This window comes from Pholis gunnellus, assembly GCF_910591455.1.
Source record: "Pholis gunnellus genome assembly, chromosome: 22".
Taxonomy (NCBI): Eukaryota; Metazoa; Chordata; class Actinopteri; order Perciformes; family Pholidae; genus Pholis; species Pholis gunnellus.
The window spans coordinates 16,492,319-16,510,774 of record NC_136549.1 but is presented as its reverse complement, the minus strand read 5'-3'; the positions used below and the strand labels follow the sequence as shown (position 1 = coordinate 16,510,774).

Sequence of the window (18,456 nt, the reverse complement as noted above, 5' to 3'; positions counted from 1 at the left end):
TAGAGGGGTAGATCTGGATCGGTTAGAGGGGTAGACCTGTCACAAGCAATGAACCCCCCATATAAAGCCTGTTACATCCCCCACATGTGAATGTGATAGAACGTGTTCATCACGGTGTTATGTGCTGTGCTGCTCCTTCAGACTCAGCTCCTGGTCCTATCCCTCCCTCTGGCTATTGGTTGGTGAATCTGGAGACCTGCAGCCAATCACAGTCCACCTGGTGGTTATTAAAAACGGTGTGTACATGCATGTGAACGCCCCTTTTGCTGCCTACTTAAATCTTAAATCTTTTTTTTTTGGTCAGGCCTTCGATTATAGTTATTTTGCTTGAATTAGACTTACCTGAGGGAGGATACAGATCCTCTTTGTAGATCCTGCTGGTCTTCAGGACTCTGGTGTCATGGACGGAGCCAGGATACCCCACAAAGGTGTTAATAAAGAGGCCCTTCCCATCACATACTGCTTGCAATTGTATGGATGGGAAGAGCTTTCTGTTGGGGTAATCCTGGCCATCCGGTCCTGGGGGGGGGGGGGGGGTCTTTTTGCGGACATAGCAGCCATCAATGGCACCCACACACCTGGAGAACACTGGGCTGTTGGCCAGCTGTGCAAATGCGTGGCCAACCTCATCCAGTGCTCCAGCGGTGGGTAGTTGGATGACCTCCAGGCGAAGGGCAGCAATGTTCTCCACTCCACTGTGCACTAGTCTGCAGACTGTAGACTTGGGGACACTGGAGGCCCGGGACACCACACTGTATGATCGGCCGTGTGCCAACCAGTAAACAGTAATCAGTACATGTACCTCATGTGGCCAGCCCTGTGTGTTCTTTGATGGCAGAATTGTCAAAAGGGCCTCCATGGACTGGCGCCCCAGCCTATAATCAGCCATGAGGTCTGTCTGACCATCAAAGAACACAGCAAGGGCTGGCACATGATGGTTTAACTGAGCATGTACGGGTTCTTGGTCATCTACAAAATACAGGAAGTAGCTACTTCTCACACCTAGCTTTTCTAAAATGTGATTTAAAGTTAGTTTACATTTAATTATTCTTATTTGTGCAACCACTCATAAAGCATTACAATTGAAGCGTGTATGATGCTTACCTCTATTAAATACATGATGGCATGCTGTGTTTTGGATCTTCTGCTCCTTGAACGCTCCTGCAGGAGCATGTTGAATGTGGCTGTAATCAGAGTTTTCTTCCACGTTGTCTTCCTGCTCTGACACATCCTCCAAATCACCATCAACCTCCTCATGTTGGAGGAACAGATCGAGGGCCTGCTGCACACTAAATCTTGCTGCCATGATGTCAGTTTGTCACATTTATAATGTTGTGAACCCCCCACCACCACCACCCTCCCATCCCAAATTGATTCAAATGTGTTACTTTGTAGATTATTTGATAATAGTGCAGGTGCAAGTGCTTGCAGGTGCAGATGTTGTGTCTGTGACAAAGCACCCTCTGACCTCTGGATGACCTCTGTTCCCTTTGATCACTCCTGTGCTGTTTTACTATTTCACTGTTTCGAGGCTCCCCCATGCCCCTTCACAGACCAGCAGGTGTCTGTCTCTGCGGGAACCTGGGCAAATGTTGTTGGAACGCAGACAGTCCTCGTAACAGTGTCGAGGTCCCCCTGAACTCTGTCACCACTGTCTCATAAAGAACACACACTAACATGGCCTGAACAGTTTCAAGATTCCCTTAAAATCTTAAGCTGTTAAAGCCGACTAACAGCTGAGATCAGCTGATCCTCCGTTATCAGAAACAGACGTCGCTTCACGTGACGCAACTGAGGAAAGGACGTCTCATTTCTCGTGTCCTCTCCGTGCGTGCTGGCCCCTCCCTCCCTGTTTCCTTTTTACTTTCACTTCTGCAGCTCGTGATGTCGCAGCTTCTTCGTCTCTGCTTCGAAAGGTTAGTAAGCGACTATTTTCACTGAGGGACTGTTGAAGGACTCTTGAAGGACTCTTTGGTCCTTCAGGTCCAGCAGAAACTAGTTCAAGTGGACTTCAGAGTCGGACCAGTGAAGAAGAACAGAGCAACACGTCACAAAGTCTTCAGTCCGCGTGTCGCTCCTTCTTTCCTCGTGAAAATAACCAACGTCACGTTTGAATTCAGAAATACTTGATGTTTTTCTTCAGTCAGCTGAACACAAATGGATTTAAAGTGAAGTTTAATATTTACAGTATGACGTCATCGTCCGCCCTAAAGCTACCGCACAGCCCTCCAAGCAGTACTTCCGGTCCAGATTTCAAAGTAAAGGATCACGGGAGTTATTTGGGATTAAGGAACAGAGCAGTAATTTAAGATCCTATTATTTATTATTATTAAGACTACAGTCAGATATAATATGAAGTATTTTACTGTGTACTATTTGAATAATTTAATGTCAAAGTTCCTTCCAGAGACCAAGATTAATTATTTTTGTCTAACTTTAATTATTCACAAAGTACACAGTAAAAGTACTTCATATTAGTACCGAGTCCAAATAATAAGCTCTTAAATTACTGTCCTGTTCTTAATCCCAAATAACGTAAACTAAAAGAAGCGATCCTTTACTTTGAGATCAGGACCGGAAGTACTCCTTGGAGGGCTGTATTGTAGCTTTAAAGCGGACGATGACGCAATACTGTACATATGAAACTTCATTTAGATTTAGAGGAGCTATTCTTCTTCTAATGTTTATTATTATCATTCATAGTATCGTGATGATGATGATCATGATTATCATTATTATTAATGTTTGTACTATCATAATTATTTGTATGATTATTATTAAGGTACTTTAACTCCTAGAGATTTAACCTGATGTACTTCAGATCCGATCAATCTGCTCCTGAGACCTTTACAGTAAAAAGTGATCCAAAGATCATAAAGTTATGAATTATGAGCTCTGAAGGTGTTTCTGAGGCTAAAGATGCTCCAAACAGAACCAAAGACCATGCAGCCCTCGCAGTACGTTTCACCTAGATGTATAACATTTGGTAAGCACATGTATCACATGTAGACTTAAAAAAGTCTCTTGGAGCCATCCTCTAAACCCAACCGGAAGTCGGCCATTTTGAATTTTGTATGCATTTCTCTTGTTTTTTTGTTGTTGTTATTTCAAGGCGCTGAACTTTAGTGAGCTCCTCCGAGAGAATGAATCACATCAACTTAATATTTTGTCAGAACAATCTAAAGACCTTAGTGATTAAAAGTAATGAAAAGCTTAAAGGTTTCATGAACGGTGAGGACGTGGTGTGGCGGCCATTTTACATGGTTCACCATCAGTCATCAATCTGCTGTAACTCGACTGTTCTTTGTCTAAACTGTCCCAACCTTGCCATGCTTGATGAGAGTCATGGCTTGAGGACTTCTGCAGGTCAATATTAACTCATAGTCACAGCGCAGAAATGAGCTCACAATAGTTTTAAAGTCATGCCAGTAGGCATCAGTATAAATGACCTGTAAAGCAGTAAACGGTGAGATTCCGGTTACATGTCACAATAAATGATGCATGCTACATTCTGACAACACATCACTAAACATCTGCAGATGAAAGCTCACAGTGTTTCATTGAAGGGTTCAACTAACAGCAAGTTGAGCCCACTTTAGTCTCTCAGCCTCTGGATTCACTGCCGGTCCTTTTCTCTGGACTCCTCACTCATCTCCTCTGCCAACGTGTTCTACTAGATTACTGTCAGACCTCCAGGAGACACACAGAGAGTTTAGAGAGCTGCTTTTACTTTGACAGTCTGTTATGTTACAAACACTGAAGCTACTCAATAAAAAGCCACATGAAGAGTCTTCCTCTAGTCTTCAAACAAGCCAAAGACTAAAGATCTTGTGAACGTCATTTCTTAGAGATGACTCTGCAGCTCAAAGTGACAACAACATGGAAACTGTCCCATGAGTGTATTTAGCATTGAGGTGAATGAGCTGTGTGTGTTTGTCATGATGAAGAGAAATAATGTTGTTGTGTTTGTGTGAAGGTGTGGACTCTGCTATGAATCAGTGTGAGGACAGAGAGGAGGGAGTCCCTCCCTCTAAAACCAGCCACACCAAAGCTCAGAGGTGAGATGACCGTCTCTAACTGTCCATGACTCAAAGTCTTTCATTCACTGACTCTGTTTCTACATGTGTGACCAGGATCCATCAGAGACAAGACTGTCTTGGACCTGGACCTGACCCTGGACCTGAACCTGGACCTGGATCTGAACCCAGCTGTGTGTCCATGAAGAGTGACTGGTCTATGGGTCCTCCTATTGACTTCAAAGATGGACGCCACTCTGTTGATCAAAGGTGAGGATTTCAAACTGATGATGATGATGATGATGATGATGATGTCTGAAGGACACTCAGGTAAAACTCTTTTACACCACATGGTTCCTCTCTTCATCCTGATTGGACAGCATTACTCTTCAACCGTCATGGTCACCTCACTGCATCATTTCCTGTCTTTGCTGCACTGAATACAGCTTCAACATCAACACTGAAACATTTCTATATGAAACATTGATTTCATACTAAACGTCTCCTAAAACTACCAGAATACAAATACACTGAGTACAGTAGGTTTATTACATCACTGAATGTATCTGGTGTTTCTATCAGGAGGAAACTGGAACAACCTGAACCTGAACCTGGACCTGGACCTGAACCCAGCTGTGTGTCCATGAAGAGTGACTGGTCTCTGGAGCATCCTATTGACTTCAAAGATGGACGCCACTCTGTTGATCAAAGGTGAGGATTTCAAACTGATGATGAAAACAAAGTGATGATGATAATAATAATAATAACTTTATTTAAATAGCACCTTTCCAAAACATAGTTACAAAGTGCTTCACAATAAAACATGAAAGCAAATAAGAAACACAATCAAACCGGTAAAATAAGATTTTAAATGAATAAACAAAATAAAATCCGTCAGATGTAAAAATAAACCAAACGGTAAAAGTGAGTCTTCAGAAGAGATTTAAAGAGGAGACTGAATTTTCCGGCCTTAGATTACCAGGAAGAGAGTTCCACAGCTGAGGGGCCCGGACAGCAAAGGCCCGTTAGTAAGGTGTGGTGTAGAAACTATATAATAGGACAGAGTGAGCGCTATAATACTGAAATAAGGAAATGTGAGAAAATAAAGTTTGTCTTTGGAGTATTTATTCTCTGTGCAGAGAAGGTTCAATCATCCCACTGAGCGCCTGTGTGCAGTCTGAGGGATGAAGAGCCCCGTGTGCAGGTTTCTACATCTTATTAAGGACCAGTGCACAAGGGTGGGGGGGTAGGATGAGTCCTCACTGACACATCTGTTTCTGTTCCTGACCTAAACATTCTGTGGTTAACTGTCTGCACCCCATTCAGTTACTTCCTCTTATAGAAGCAAAGCAGACATCCCACATACGGTCCTGTTATACATTGAAGCACACACACTTAGTCACATATATGGTCTTGTTTATGAGTTTATACATTTTGCGTCCACAGGTGCAGCAGCTAAAAAAAGGCTAGAACGCTCACAGCTTTTGGTCGTAGTGGTAGTTGGACCAGACAGTTTACACCTTCTCCTCAGGCTTTCAATGGTGGAGGCAAGCGACTTGTCACGACTGTCACATGGGGGGCAAAGAGGGCGTGGGGGGGGGTGGACCGGGGATGGACCCAGATGCAGTTCATAATGCAACTTTGAGGATTGCCTTGACATGACGTCATTGGTGGCAGCGTGCACTATCACAGTGAGGACAGAGGGATGGATGTCAACGAGAGATCAATAAAATCACAGTATGTCATTGCACCTGGGAGCTTAACAAATCTGATTATTGAGTCTCCAACTATTACAATCTCAGGTGGCCCGGTTGCAGGGTTCCTTTATGTACTGCAAGCTTTGATCTGAGTTTGTGGTCGATCATTAATGAGCTGACTGATTGACCACCTGAGCTGATGCCTGAGTGGGAGGAGGTTTGAGTCCCCGACGCAGGTGATGGGGAGTCTGTTGACGAGGTGGCTCTGGTGGGAATGGAGCGCTTTCTAGAGGAACGCCTCACACGGTGCGCTCCACGGGCAGGAGGTGGAATAGAGGAGAGTACAGGCTCCGGAGGAAGCTCAGCCAGCGGTGAGAAAAAGTTGAAGACTGGAGTGTCATCACGGCCGATGCCGAGCGGGTCGTAGACGGGAAGAGAAAGCCTTTTGCAACCTTTAACTGTAGAGGCCCAGGATGGGGGCCAAGGTGAAGTAGGACCAGAGTCACCTGAAGTACCAACGGATGAACTGGTGTTCAACAAGTAATATCTCCAACACGTAACTTTTATTACATTTTAAACAAGATAAAAACAATGTGTCAATTGACTTTAAAGGTGCTGGTAGATGTATCTATGAAGTACAGAGAGAGACAAGCTAGCTGCGTCTTCAAGTCGAGTCAATGATGATGATGATGATGATGACAATGATGATGACGATGATGTGTTTCTATCAAACTCTCTGTTGTGAGATCTCCAGGTTTTAAACCTTTACTGACTCAGATGAAGTTATCTGAGCACCAACACTCTTCTTCATTGAAACACATTCACACTGGGAGCTGCACAGTACAACCAGTCTGACACTGAGACGCTCCACTGGAGCAGCTGGAGGTTCTGGGTGCCTTGCTCCAGGGCACTTCAGCAGTGTACAGTGAGGGAGGGAGAGCTACATGGAGGGCTTGGTGAGAGCTGTTGGGACTAAAGCAAACTGACTGGTGAAGAAAACAGTGAGCTGAAAGACTGAGCTTTTGATTCTCAGTGGGATCAGCAGGACTAGTGAACCTTTACAACTACAGGGACTCATCTGATCCACATCCATATATCACTTCATGGACCTTTACCTTGTGTTGGTCTCTGTGTGGACGGACACAATGTGAGCTGATTCTTCATGATTCCTCCACAGAGAGGACCAGGAGAGCTCAGAGGTTCCCAGAGGTCAGTCTGCCCAGCAGCATCAAACACACCTGGACTCCATATTTATGGTCTGTACATGTACAACTACTTTTACATCTATTCTGTTCACAATCATCTCCATGCTGCACTTTGTAGACCAGTGGATTGTCAGTCTGTCCAACATGGATCTGATGTTTGGTTCCATGGTTTTAGTTTGTGTCATTCAGAGAATATTCTGTTCCAGCTGCTGGAGGAGAACATCGTCACTTTTGTGAAGAACGAGCTGAAGAAGATCCAGAAGGTTGCGAGTTCAGATTACCCAGAACGCTTAGAGAGTCAGAGGGAGGATGAGGAGGTGCTGGACGGTGAGGATGAAGAGCAGAGGAGGAGCAGCAGAGAGGCATTTCTGAAGATCACAATAAACTTCCTGAGGAGAATGAAGCAGGAGGAGCTGGCTGACTGTCTGCAGAGCAGTAAGAGGATTTAAGAGATGGACCAACATATATTCATATATGTTGACATATTTGTCTAATAATTTATTCATTGATGTTCTTTGTTTTTATTCAGGAAGTCTTTCAGGACTTCCTGCAGTTTGTCAGCGTGAACTCAAATCTAACCTGAAGAAGAAGTTCCAGTGTGTGTTTGAGGGGATCGCTAAAGCAGGAAACCCAACCCTTCTGAATCAGATCTACACAGAGCTCTACATCACAGAGGGAGGGACTGCAGAGGTCAATGATGAACATGAGGTCAGACAGATTGAAACAGCATCCAGGAAACCACACAGACCAGAAACAACCATCAGACAAGAAGACATCTTTAAAGCCTCACCTGGAAGAAAGGAACCAATCAGAACAGTGATGACAAAGGGAGTGGCTGGCGTTGGGAAAACAGTCTTAACACAGAAGTTCACTCTGGACTGGGCTGAAGACAAAGCCAACCAGGACATACTGTTCACATTTCCATTCACTTTCAGAGAGCTGAATGTGCTGAAAGAGAAGAAGTACAGCTTGGTGGAACTTGTTCATCACTTCTTCAGTGAAACCAAAGAAGCAGGAACCTGCAGGTTTGAAGAGTTCCTGGTTCTGTTCATCTTTGATGGTCTGGATGAGTGTCGACTTCCTCTGGACTTTCACAATAATAAGGCCCTGACTGATATTACAGAGTCCACCTCAGTGGATGTGCTGCTGACAAACCTCTTCAGGGGGAAACTGCTTCCCTCTGCTCGCCTCTGGATAACCACACGACCTGCAGCAGCCAATCAGATCCCGACTGACTGTGTCGACATGGTGACAGAGGTCAGAGGGTTCACTGACCCACAGAAGGAGGAGTACTTCAGGAAGAGATTCAGTGATGAGGAGCAGGCCAGCAGGATCATCTCCCACATCAAGACCTCACGAAGCCTCCACATCATGTGCCACATCCCAGTCTTCTGCTGGATCACTGCTACAGTTCTGGAGCATGTGTTGAAGACCAGAGAGGGAGGAGAACTGCCCAAGACCCTGACTGAGATGTATATCCACTTCCTGGTGGTTCAGTCCAAACTGAAGAACGTCAAGTATGATGGAGGAGCTGAGACAGATCCACACTGGAGTCCAGAGAGCAGGGAGATGACTGAGTCTCTGGGAAAACTGGCTTTTGATCAGCTGCAGAAAGGGAACCTGATCTTCTATGAATCCGACCTGACAGAGTGTGACATCAATATCAAAGCAGCCTCAGTGTACTCAGGAGTGTTCACACAGATCTTTAGGGAGGAGAAAGGACTGTACCAGGACAAGGTGTTCTGCTTCGTCCATCTGAGTGTTCAGGAGTTTCTGGCTGCTCTTCATGTCCATCTGACCTTCATCAACTCTGGTGTCAATCTGCTGTCAGAAGAACCAACAACCTCCCGTTTATCTGAAGTCTCTAGAGACAAACCTGAACCAACACATCTCTACCAGAGTGCTGTGGACAAGGCCTTACAGACTCCAAATGGACACCTGGACTTGTTCCTCCGCTTCCTCCTGGGTCTTTCACTGCAGACCAATCAGACTCTCCTACGAGGTCTGCTGACACTGACAGGAAGTAGCTCACAGACCAATCAGAGTACAGTCCAGTACATCAAGAAGAAGATCAGTGAGAATGTGTCTCCAGAGAAAAGCATCAATCTGTTTCACTGTCTGAATGAACTGAATGATCGTTCTCTAGTGGAGGAGATGCAACAGTCCCTGAGTTCAGGACGTCTCTCCATAGATAAACTGTCTCGTGGTCAGTGGTCAGCTCTGGTCTTCATCTTACTGTTATCAGAAAAAGATCTGGACGTGTTTGACCTGAAGAAATACTCTGCTTCAGAGGAGGCTCTTCTGAGGCTGCTGCCAGTGGTCAAAGCCTCCAGCAAAGCTCTGTAAGTACAGAGAGAGTTAGATTCATATTTCATAACTTAAATACGCTGCTATCTTTTCTGCTTATTGTTTATTTTTTCTTCATCATTGTCTCTTCAGACTGAGTGGCTGTAACCTCTCAGAGAGAAGCTGTGAAGCTCTGTCCTCAGTTCTCAGCTCCCAGTCCTCTAGTCTGAGAGAGCTGGACCTGAGTAACAACAACCTGCAGGATTCAGGAGTGAAGTGGCTGTCAGCTGGACTGGAGATTCCACATTGTACACTGGAGACTCTCAGGTGACCCTGTGAATTACTTTTCTTGGACTAAGTACTAAGTGTAAAGTTTACACACAAACAGATTGGTGATGACAGTAATAAACATAAACCTTCCAGCCCTCACAGTTCCCTCAGATTATGTGACATGTGTGTTGTAGTGGCCATTTGTCGTATAAATGAAAATAAAACAAACAATAATCAAACGCCACTGATGCACCGTGGTCGGTATTTTACGCAGGCAGAAGAGAGTAGATTGTCCATGCAGGATTCCGATTTTCTTATTTATTTAGTAAAGCAAACAAAACAAGCAAACAAACAAAAAGAATAAAGAAAACTCCTGTCGTACCGTCTCTCCTGTACTGGTAAAAACTATAGGCCCACCCCGGTGCATGCTGGTCCTATCTGTCTACTCATATATATATATATATATAGCCACAGGTGCCCACAGTAATGACCAAAACAACAACAAATTATAGAACTAAACAAATTACTATTAAAGAGAAAAAGCAATCTTAATATTTCAGACATCTAGAATAACTAAACAATACTACTTATTAATGAAATAACAAAATACTAATATAAAATAAATAGCTCCAACATGTGTTGTTTTGTGTGTTTGCAGCCTGTCAGGCTGTCAGATCACACAGGATGGCGGTGCTTCTCTGGCCTCAGCTCTGAGCTCCAACCCCTCCCATCTGAGAGAGCTGGACCTGAGTAACAACAACCTGCAGGATTCAGGGGTGAAGCGGCTGTCAGCTGGACTGGAGAGTCCACATTGTACACTGGAGACTCTCAGGTGACCCTGTGAATTACTTTTCTTTTTTCTTGGACTATGTACGAAGTGTAAAGTTTACACACAAACAGATTGGTGATGACAGTAATAAACATAAACATTCCAGCCCTCACAGTTCCCTCAGATTATGTGACATGTGTGTTGTTTTGTGTGTTTGCAGCCTGTCAGGCTGTCAGATCACAGAGGATGGCTGTGCTTCTCTGGCCTCAGCTCTGAGCTCCAACCCCTCCCATCTGAGAGAGCTGGACCTGAGCTACAATCATCCAGGAGACTCAGGAGTGAAGGTGCTGTCTGATGGACTGAATGATCCACACTGGAGACTGGAAACTCTCAGGTATGAAGAGGCCTGCTGCAGTCACAGACAATCAGTCTGATAGAGGAGGTAGAGCTGGAGACGTTTTCTCTGTCACACTGTCAGCCTGGTTAATATGACAGGCAGTGTTTTGTCATATATATGTCTGCCAGTGTTCAGGCAGACATTTTTCTGTTTTTAAAAAAGTTCAGCTTTACCTAGTTTTGGTTTGTTTTGCACTGAGAGCCAGTTCCCTGGCTGATAAGAGTCGACTTGTTGAAACTACAGGTGACAGTCGGCCACAGACGCTCCGTGAAGAACCAACAGCTGATTGTGGACATGGTGGGTCAGAGCCCAAAGAGGTTTATTGAGGACTGGACCAAAGTTCTAGGGGGACACAGGCAGTGCTCTGTGGCTGCAGACGGACTTGACCTGTAATATTTTCACCCCCAGATTACAGATCATAGAAACCAGTGTTGACTGTTGCTAGGAGACGGGATGTGAACAGCGTTGTACATCCAACCACCCCCCCCGACCTCCTCCATCAGAGGGTTTGTGGCGCTGTAGTGATTTCAGGATACTTTCTCCTTTGCTTCTGAGAGACAACAGTCATTATTACACAAACACAAGAGGTCGCTAGTCAGGACCAGAACATCCAACAATCAATACTTCTATATTGATGAAGGATCAGCTGACTCTGTGTGATGGTGAAGAGTCGTGTGGTGGTGATGAACCCACAGAGAACTGTCTCCATCTCTGCAGCTCTACTGAGCTTCTTTTTAGCCTCTTTTAGCTCCTACTTTTGGTTCTGCAGCACATTTCCTGTTTGGTTCAGTCTCAGTGTTTCCAGCAGCAGCTGTTTTCATCCAACAAGCTGTGATGAAGCCACTGTTCACTACCTGCTCAGCAGCAAACAGCAGACAGACTCAGTCAGAGACTAGCTGGTGAACATAGTGGAGCATTTAGCAGCTAAAGAGACAGATGTTTCCCTCAGGAGGTGGTGGAGACCAAACACAGAGCTACAAGAGAGAGAATAGTGGACTAACATTCATCAGGGGACACAAACACAAAGACTCCTGATGAGTCATCATGTTGATGTGTAACTGCTGGATGTGGAAGCAGCTGTTGATATCATGTTAGACACAACTACTTTATCAGCTGATAATATGTCACATGTTGTGTTTACAGCTTGTTTTCACTGAACCACAAGTGGACAAAGAAATCAATTGATGCAGGTTTAAACATGTGATTTACTGACTGACTGGTGGAGGAAACTGAGTGTGAAATGGATGATTGTCAATATAATACTGATAATAATAGATCATGAATAAGTGAACATAATGAGCTGTCGTCATGGGCCAATCAGAAGAAGCTCCAGTGAAGTCAAAGAATATGAGCTGATGAATAATAAGTGCTCCATGTGAACATGAATAACAAAGCTCTGTGTGTGAGAGTGATGTAATGTCCATGTTTCATGCTGCTCTGACCCCCCTCCTCCTTTCAGGATGGATCCTGCTGGAGTCCGATGGTTCAGACCAGGTCTGAGGAAGTGTAAGTGTGCTTTGAATTTGATTCATGAACACAAAGCATCTTCAAACTGTGACATCACTCATTCACATCTCTGATGTCATCATCAAACAGATGATAGATTCATAACTGCAGCTGTATTGTGTCTTGTTCTCTCCATCAGATTCCTGTGAACTCACACTCGACACAAACACAGTGAACAGAGACCTCAAACTGTCTGACAACAACAGGAAGGTGACACGTGTGAAGGAGGTTCAGTCATATTCTGATCATCCAGACAGGTTTGATGTCTGTCCTCAGCTGCTGTGTAGAACTGGTCTGACTGGTCGCTGTTACTGGGAGGTCGAGTGGAGCGGAAGAGTTTATATATCAGTGAGTTACAGAGGAATCAGAAGGAGAGGAGACAGTAAAGACTGTAGGTTTGGAGAGAACGATCAGTCCTGGAGTCTGGAGTGCTCTCATGATCGTTACTCTGTCTATCACAACAACAGAGAAATACACACCTCCTCCTTGTCGGCGTTGTTATTCCCCCCCTCCCCCTCCTCCTCCTTCTCTGGTAGAGTAGCAGTGTATGTGGACTGTCCTGCTGGCTCTCTGTCCTTCTACAGAGTCTCCTCTGACACACTGATCCACCTCCACACCTTCAACACCACATTCACTGAACCTCTTTATCCTGGGTTTGGGTTTGGGTTTGGGCTCTGGTTTGGTTCCTCAGTGTCTCTGTGTTCTCTGGAGGAGAGTCTCCTCCTGCTAGAGAAACGTTCTCTCTGCTGACCAGATAGTTCAGTCTGTACAGGATCACACACAGCTGATGTTAGTTAGTACCAACCTGATCTCTCGGTGGTTGTAGATGCAGTTGGAGCAGGTGAGGGGTACCGGAGCTGGTCTGGACTCTGGGGGGTTGAGAGCTCTCTGGGACTTGTGGTGTTGCAGATGGAGGTCTGAAAGAGCTGAGCGAGGTCCATGTAATGACCTGAAATGATGTGTTGTCTGAGAGAAGCTGTGAAACATCTTTTACTTTGTGTATAAAACTCAACTTTGTTGTGTGAAGAAAAACCTCCGAATGTCAAACAAGAGTCTTTCTGGATCAAATTCAGCTTCTGTGGAAAAAGAATCACAAGTTGTAAAGAGTTGTTTTGATTTGAACAAACTAAATTCATCATCTTTGATCATCGTGGAACAAATGAACAAACTTTGAGAAGTGACGTTGAAATAAAAAGAAATCAACGTTTTATGTCAAAGCAGAAATGTCCAAATCCATCCCAACACTATAAAATGAAGGATTAGTTAAATCCAGCTTCATTCTTCACGTCGTGTTGTTCACTTTTACTTCATTCATCACGGACTGTGTGCTAGTTTGGGGAAACAAATCAAAAGAGACAAAAGAAGTTTGAACCAAACTACTGATCAAGAACCAGCTCAGCTGTTTATTCAATGAAGATATATTATAATTCAGAATGTGTCATGATTTAACTTTTCATTCTTTGATTTGTATTCTTACTGATCATGTGTTCATTTAATGATGATAATGTTTCAGTGATGTTCATTCATGTATTCATGTGGGATCATATATGAGGTTTTTGACATTTTATCTTTTATTTTATTAAGTTTTTGTTTGTGTAACCTTTAATCTTTTGATTGTATAAACCAAATAAAACTGGTTTGTATTTTGTACATTCCAACCAAAGTCCAGTGTTGCTGGTCTCTGAGGGTGTCTGCGTAGTCTCCATGAGGTCAGAGAGCTCTTCTCCTGGGAGACTTCTGAGCCTGAAACAAGTGAAACAACGACAGCTAGTGTTTGAAGCTGTGCTGACTTCACCCCCCTAAGCAGGCTGAGACGGTCTGTGTGTAGATCTTGGGGGTACGTTTGATACCAAGGTCAGAGGTCACAGAACAAGCCGTCTTTCACTCCCAGAGACAAAGACAGATGTTTAAAACAGGAAATGAGTCCAAACTACTGAGCAGAGCTGACATGATGTCACATTTAAAAAGTCCACCCATCAGGACTAAATCATCTGTGACTGTTGATATGTGGAGGACTTCCTGTCGTCTGTCACTTTAACTGACAGGATTCATGTTTGTTCCACCAGAGGGATCCAGATCCTCCTCCATGAGGAGCAGCACTCCTCCTTTAAAGGAGGTCTCAGCTCCATTATTCTCTCCTTCTGCTCCTAAACAACCATCATTGTGACGTCAGAGACAAACTCTCAGGAAGTCTTTCACATGAGACACATTTCTATCTCTGTTCCAGTGTGGACACAAGTACATTGATGTACTTGTACTGCAGTATCTCCATGTTGTACTACTTGATACTTGTACTCCACTATATATCCCAGAGGTACATGTTGTACTTGTTACTGCACTACATGTATGTAACAGCTGCAGTTACTCGTTACTTTACAAATGGAAGTCTCTGCTCAGCCACACAGCTGTTTTCAATCACTCTGATGATTAGACCTCTAGTCAGGTGGAAGTTGGGCGGAGCTGTGCTGAGAATTATGGGATGTCACCAAACTACCTGCATTGATAAGTGGGTAAGTTGCCCCGCCCCCAACAGGTAGAACAAGGCAGCTGTCAATCAAGTTCCACCCTGATGAGACGACAGTGAACTCACCTGTGTGGGTGGACGACAGGTGAGCCTTTAACATTTCACATCCTTCATCACATATGATGCATTGCTGCTGATTCAACCAGCAAACAGTAGAAGAAGTAGATGAGTAGATCTGGATCAGTTAGAGGGGTAGATCTGGATCAGTTAGAGGGGTAGATCTGGATCAGTTAGAGGGGTAGACCTGTCACAAGCAATGAACCCCCCATATAAAGCCTGTTACATCCCCCACATGTGAATGTGATAGAACGTGTTCATCACGGTGTTATGTGCTGTGCTGCTCCTTCAGACTCAGTTCCTGGTCCTATCCCTCCCTCTGGCTATTGGTTGGTGAATCTGGAGACCTGCAGCCAATCATAGTCCACCTGGTGGTTATTAAAAACGGTGTGTACATACATGTGATGCCCCTTTTGCTGCCTACTTAAATCTTAAATCTTTATTTTTTAGTCAGGCCTTCGATTATAGTTATTTTGCTTGAATTAGACTTACCTGAGGGAGGATACAGAGCCTCTTTGGAGATCCTGCTGGTCTTCAGGACTCTGGTGTCATGGACGGAGCCAGGATACCCCACAAAGGTGTTAATGAAGAGGCCCTTCCCATCACATACTGCTTGCAATTGTATGGATGGGAAGAGCTTTCTGTTGGGGTAATCCTGGCCATCCGGTCCTGGGGGGGGGCGTCTTTATGCGGACATAGCAGCCATTAATGGCACCCACACACCTGGAGAACACTGGGCTGTTGGCCAGCTGTTCAAATACGTGGCCAACCTCATCCAGTGCTCCAGCGGTGGGTAGTTTGATGACCTCCAGGCGAAGGGCAGCAATGTTCTCCACTCCACTGTGCACTAGTCTGCAGACTGTAGACTTGGGGACACTGAAGGCCCGGGACACCACACTGTATGATCGGCCGTGTGCCAACCAGTAAACAGTAATCAGTACATGTACCTCATGTGGCCAGCCCTGTGTGTTCTTTGATGGCAGAATTGTCAAAAGGGCCTCCATGGACTGGCGCCCCAGCCTATAATCAGCCATGAGGTCTGTCTGACCATCAAAGAACACAGCAAGGGCTGGCACATGAGGGTTTAACTGAGCATGTACGGGCTCTTGGTCATCTACAGAATACAGGAAATAGCTACTTCTCACACCTAGCTTTTCTAAAATGTGATTTAAAGTTAGTTTACATTTAATTATTCTTATTTGTGCAACCACTCATAAAGCATTACAATTGAAGCGTGTATGATGCTTACCTCTATTAAATACATGATGGCATGCTTTGTTTTGGCTCTTCTGCTCCTTGAACGCTCCTGCAGGAGCATGTTGAATGTGGCTGTAATCAGAGTTTTCTTCCACGTTGTCTTGCTGCTCTGACACATCCTCCAAATCACCATCAACCTCCTCATGTTGGAGGAACAGATCGAGGGCCTGCTGCACACTAAATCTTGCTGCCATGTGAGTCACTGAAATGGCAGCTCAAGTACCTTTTATAATGTTGTGAACCCCCCACCACCACCACCACCCTCCCAACCCAAATTGATTCAAATGTGTTACTTTGTAGATTATTTGATAATAGTGCAGGTGCAAGTGCTTGCAGGTGCAGATGTTGTGTCTGAGACAAAGCACCCTCTGACCTCTGGATGACCTCTGTTCCCTTTGATCACTCCTGTGCTGTTTTACTATTTCACTGTTTCGAGGCTCCCCCATGCCCCTTCACAGACCAGCAGGTGTCTGTCTCTGCAGGAACCTGGGCAAATGTTGTTGGAACGCAGACAGTCCTCGTAACAGTGTCGAGGTCCCCCTGAACTCTGTCACCACTGTCCCATAAGAAACACACACTAACATGGCCTGAACAGTTTCACGATTCCCTAAAAACACCATTTTCCTTGATTTGACCCACACTAGTAGATCTAAAATCTATCTCAATAGATACGGCTCAAATTTGACCCGAAACAGCCTCAGTGTACAAAAATGTGTAGCACCTGTTCAAAAGTATACAATTTTAAAATATTTTCATTTTTGTGTATTTTGGGTCACTTGAGGAAAAGTCATCAAGTTTCAGGCTAAAGGAATGACGTTTAGGGTATTTTTACTGCTGTCAAATGTCAAAACGGGTCAAATTTGACCCGAACAGTATGTAAGGGTTTTAATGTCGACATTGATAGGTCACTTTAATGTGACCTTTGCCTAAGGGAATTACCCACAAATCATTGCAATGTGACGTTAAACACGGGGTTAGGGTTCGGGTTAGGTATGGAGCAGTAAAACAAAAGGTAAACAAAGAGGACGGCTCAGTGTGTTCAGCATGTCTTATTACATTCACACAGAAACATTAACAGACGGACGCTGTTTGATTCCTCAGGCAGCCCGAGGTGAGGACACTTTGGTGTTGTTGTGAGACGAGATCTCACACGTTCCACTCCTGCTAAACATCCAGATTCACGGCTGGTCATTTTGATGCTGTATGTTATTAATATTTGTTTGTTTTGAATCACAATTATCTTCCCTTTGCATCACTAAGAGCTCTGTCGAGTTAATGTATCATGAAAAGAGTCTAAAACTGTGTTTTTATGGGAATTATTTTAACTAATAAAACGCATTAACACTGTTTGTTCTGCAGAACTTCCTCCTGAAGTACACAAATATGTAAATATATTTCACCAATACTTCCCTGTGCAGTTTGGTAAGTATTACATTTATTAATGTTTTTATTTTTATTAAAATTATTACATATTAGAGAAAGGATGTGAGCTACAAACAAATGTATTTAATCTTTAGTTTTCACTCCAGTAAATCTTGACAATAATACTTTTTAAATCTGCTATTTCTGATTAGCAGCCAGTTTAATAATAATAACAAATACTAACAATATGAATGTATAGATGAACATGATAACACTGCCACTCTGTGTTTAAAATGAGGAACTGCACTTTTAAACAGCAGCAGATTCAACACAACACGGTGAGTTCAGTGAAATATCAGAAGCTGAGTGAACATGTCAATGTGAAGGAGCTGGGCCTGGATAAAGGTGGAGCTGGGTCTGGATAAAGGTGGAGGTGGGCCTGGATAAAGGTGGAGCTGTATATTAAAATGTGCTACACATCCTATTACGCCTGTCAAGAGCCTTTCCCTGCAGGTGGCTAATCATGACTCTCAGACCCCCGCCCTCAGTAAACTATCAATGGATAAATCCCAAAAAAAGAAAAGTGACGGAGGAAAATAGAGTTTAATTCTGCGTGGACGTATTCATTTGCTTTCACTGCCAACGATGCTGGCTTACCTGTATGCTTGATATGTGCAACAGATGTGATGTTGAAAGTCACTTCCAGAACAAGCACACAGCATTTGTTGTCACGATGGAGATGAGCGATAAAGAGCGATTCCTCAACTGCTGCAGCAAACTGAGCACGTTTTTTTCTCCTCTTCATAAGAGTTTAGGAGCCATTAGTTAGGTCTGTGTTTTATAAATGTGTATTGGGAGCCTACCTCAGGTTGACCACGTGTGGCAGTGTGGAGTATTGTGGCAGGTAATTAATATATGGGGCACAGGTGCAACTGACAGGTAATGAGGCATGACTGACAGGGAGATCGCACAAAACCGCAAGCCAGACACACCAGAGGGAGAACAGGAAGATAAGCGCTATCCTGTTGTCTTATCATCTGTGAACACTAATTAAACGGGAACCTCACTCAAAAGTGTGAAACGCCTGGAATCTCTTTGTTGTAGCGAGTA

General features: G+C 44.2%; 1 pseudogene across 1 annotated transcript; it reads left to right on the top strand.

The window, feature by feature from the left end:
- Positions 1 to 1,874: 1,874 nt before the first annotated feature.
- On the top strand, positions 1,875 to 13,809 carry LOC306713761 (NACHT, LRR and PYD domains-containing protein 3-like; annotated as a pseudogene). The gene is made up of 12 exons (XR_013767721.1): positions 1,875 to 1,916; positions 3,977 to 4,058; positions 4,134 to 4,286; positions 4,599 to 4,727; positions 6,891 to 6,969; positions 7,125 to 7,353; positions 7,448 to 9,260; positions 9,358 to 9,531; positions 10,133 to 10,306; positions 10,464 to 10,637; positions 12,100 to 12,146; positions 12,286 to 13,809. The product of XR_013767721.1 is annotated as an NACHT, LRR and PYD domains-containing protein 3-like (transcript).
- Positions 13,810 to 18,456: the final 4,647 nt, after the last annotated feature.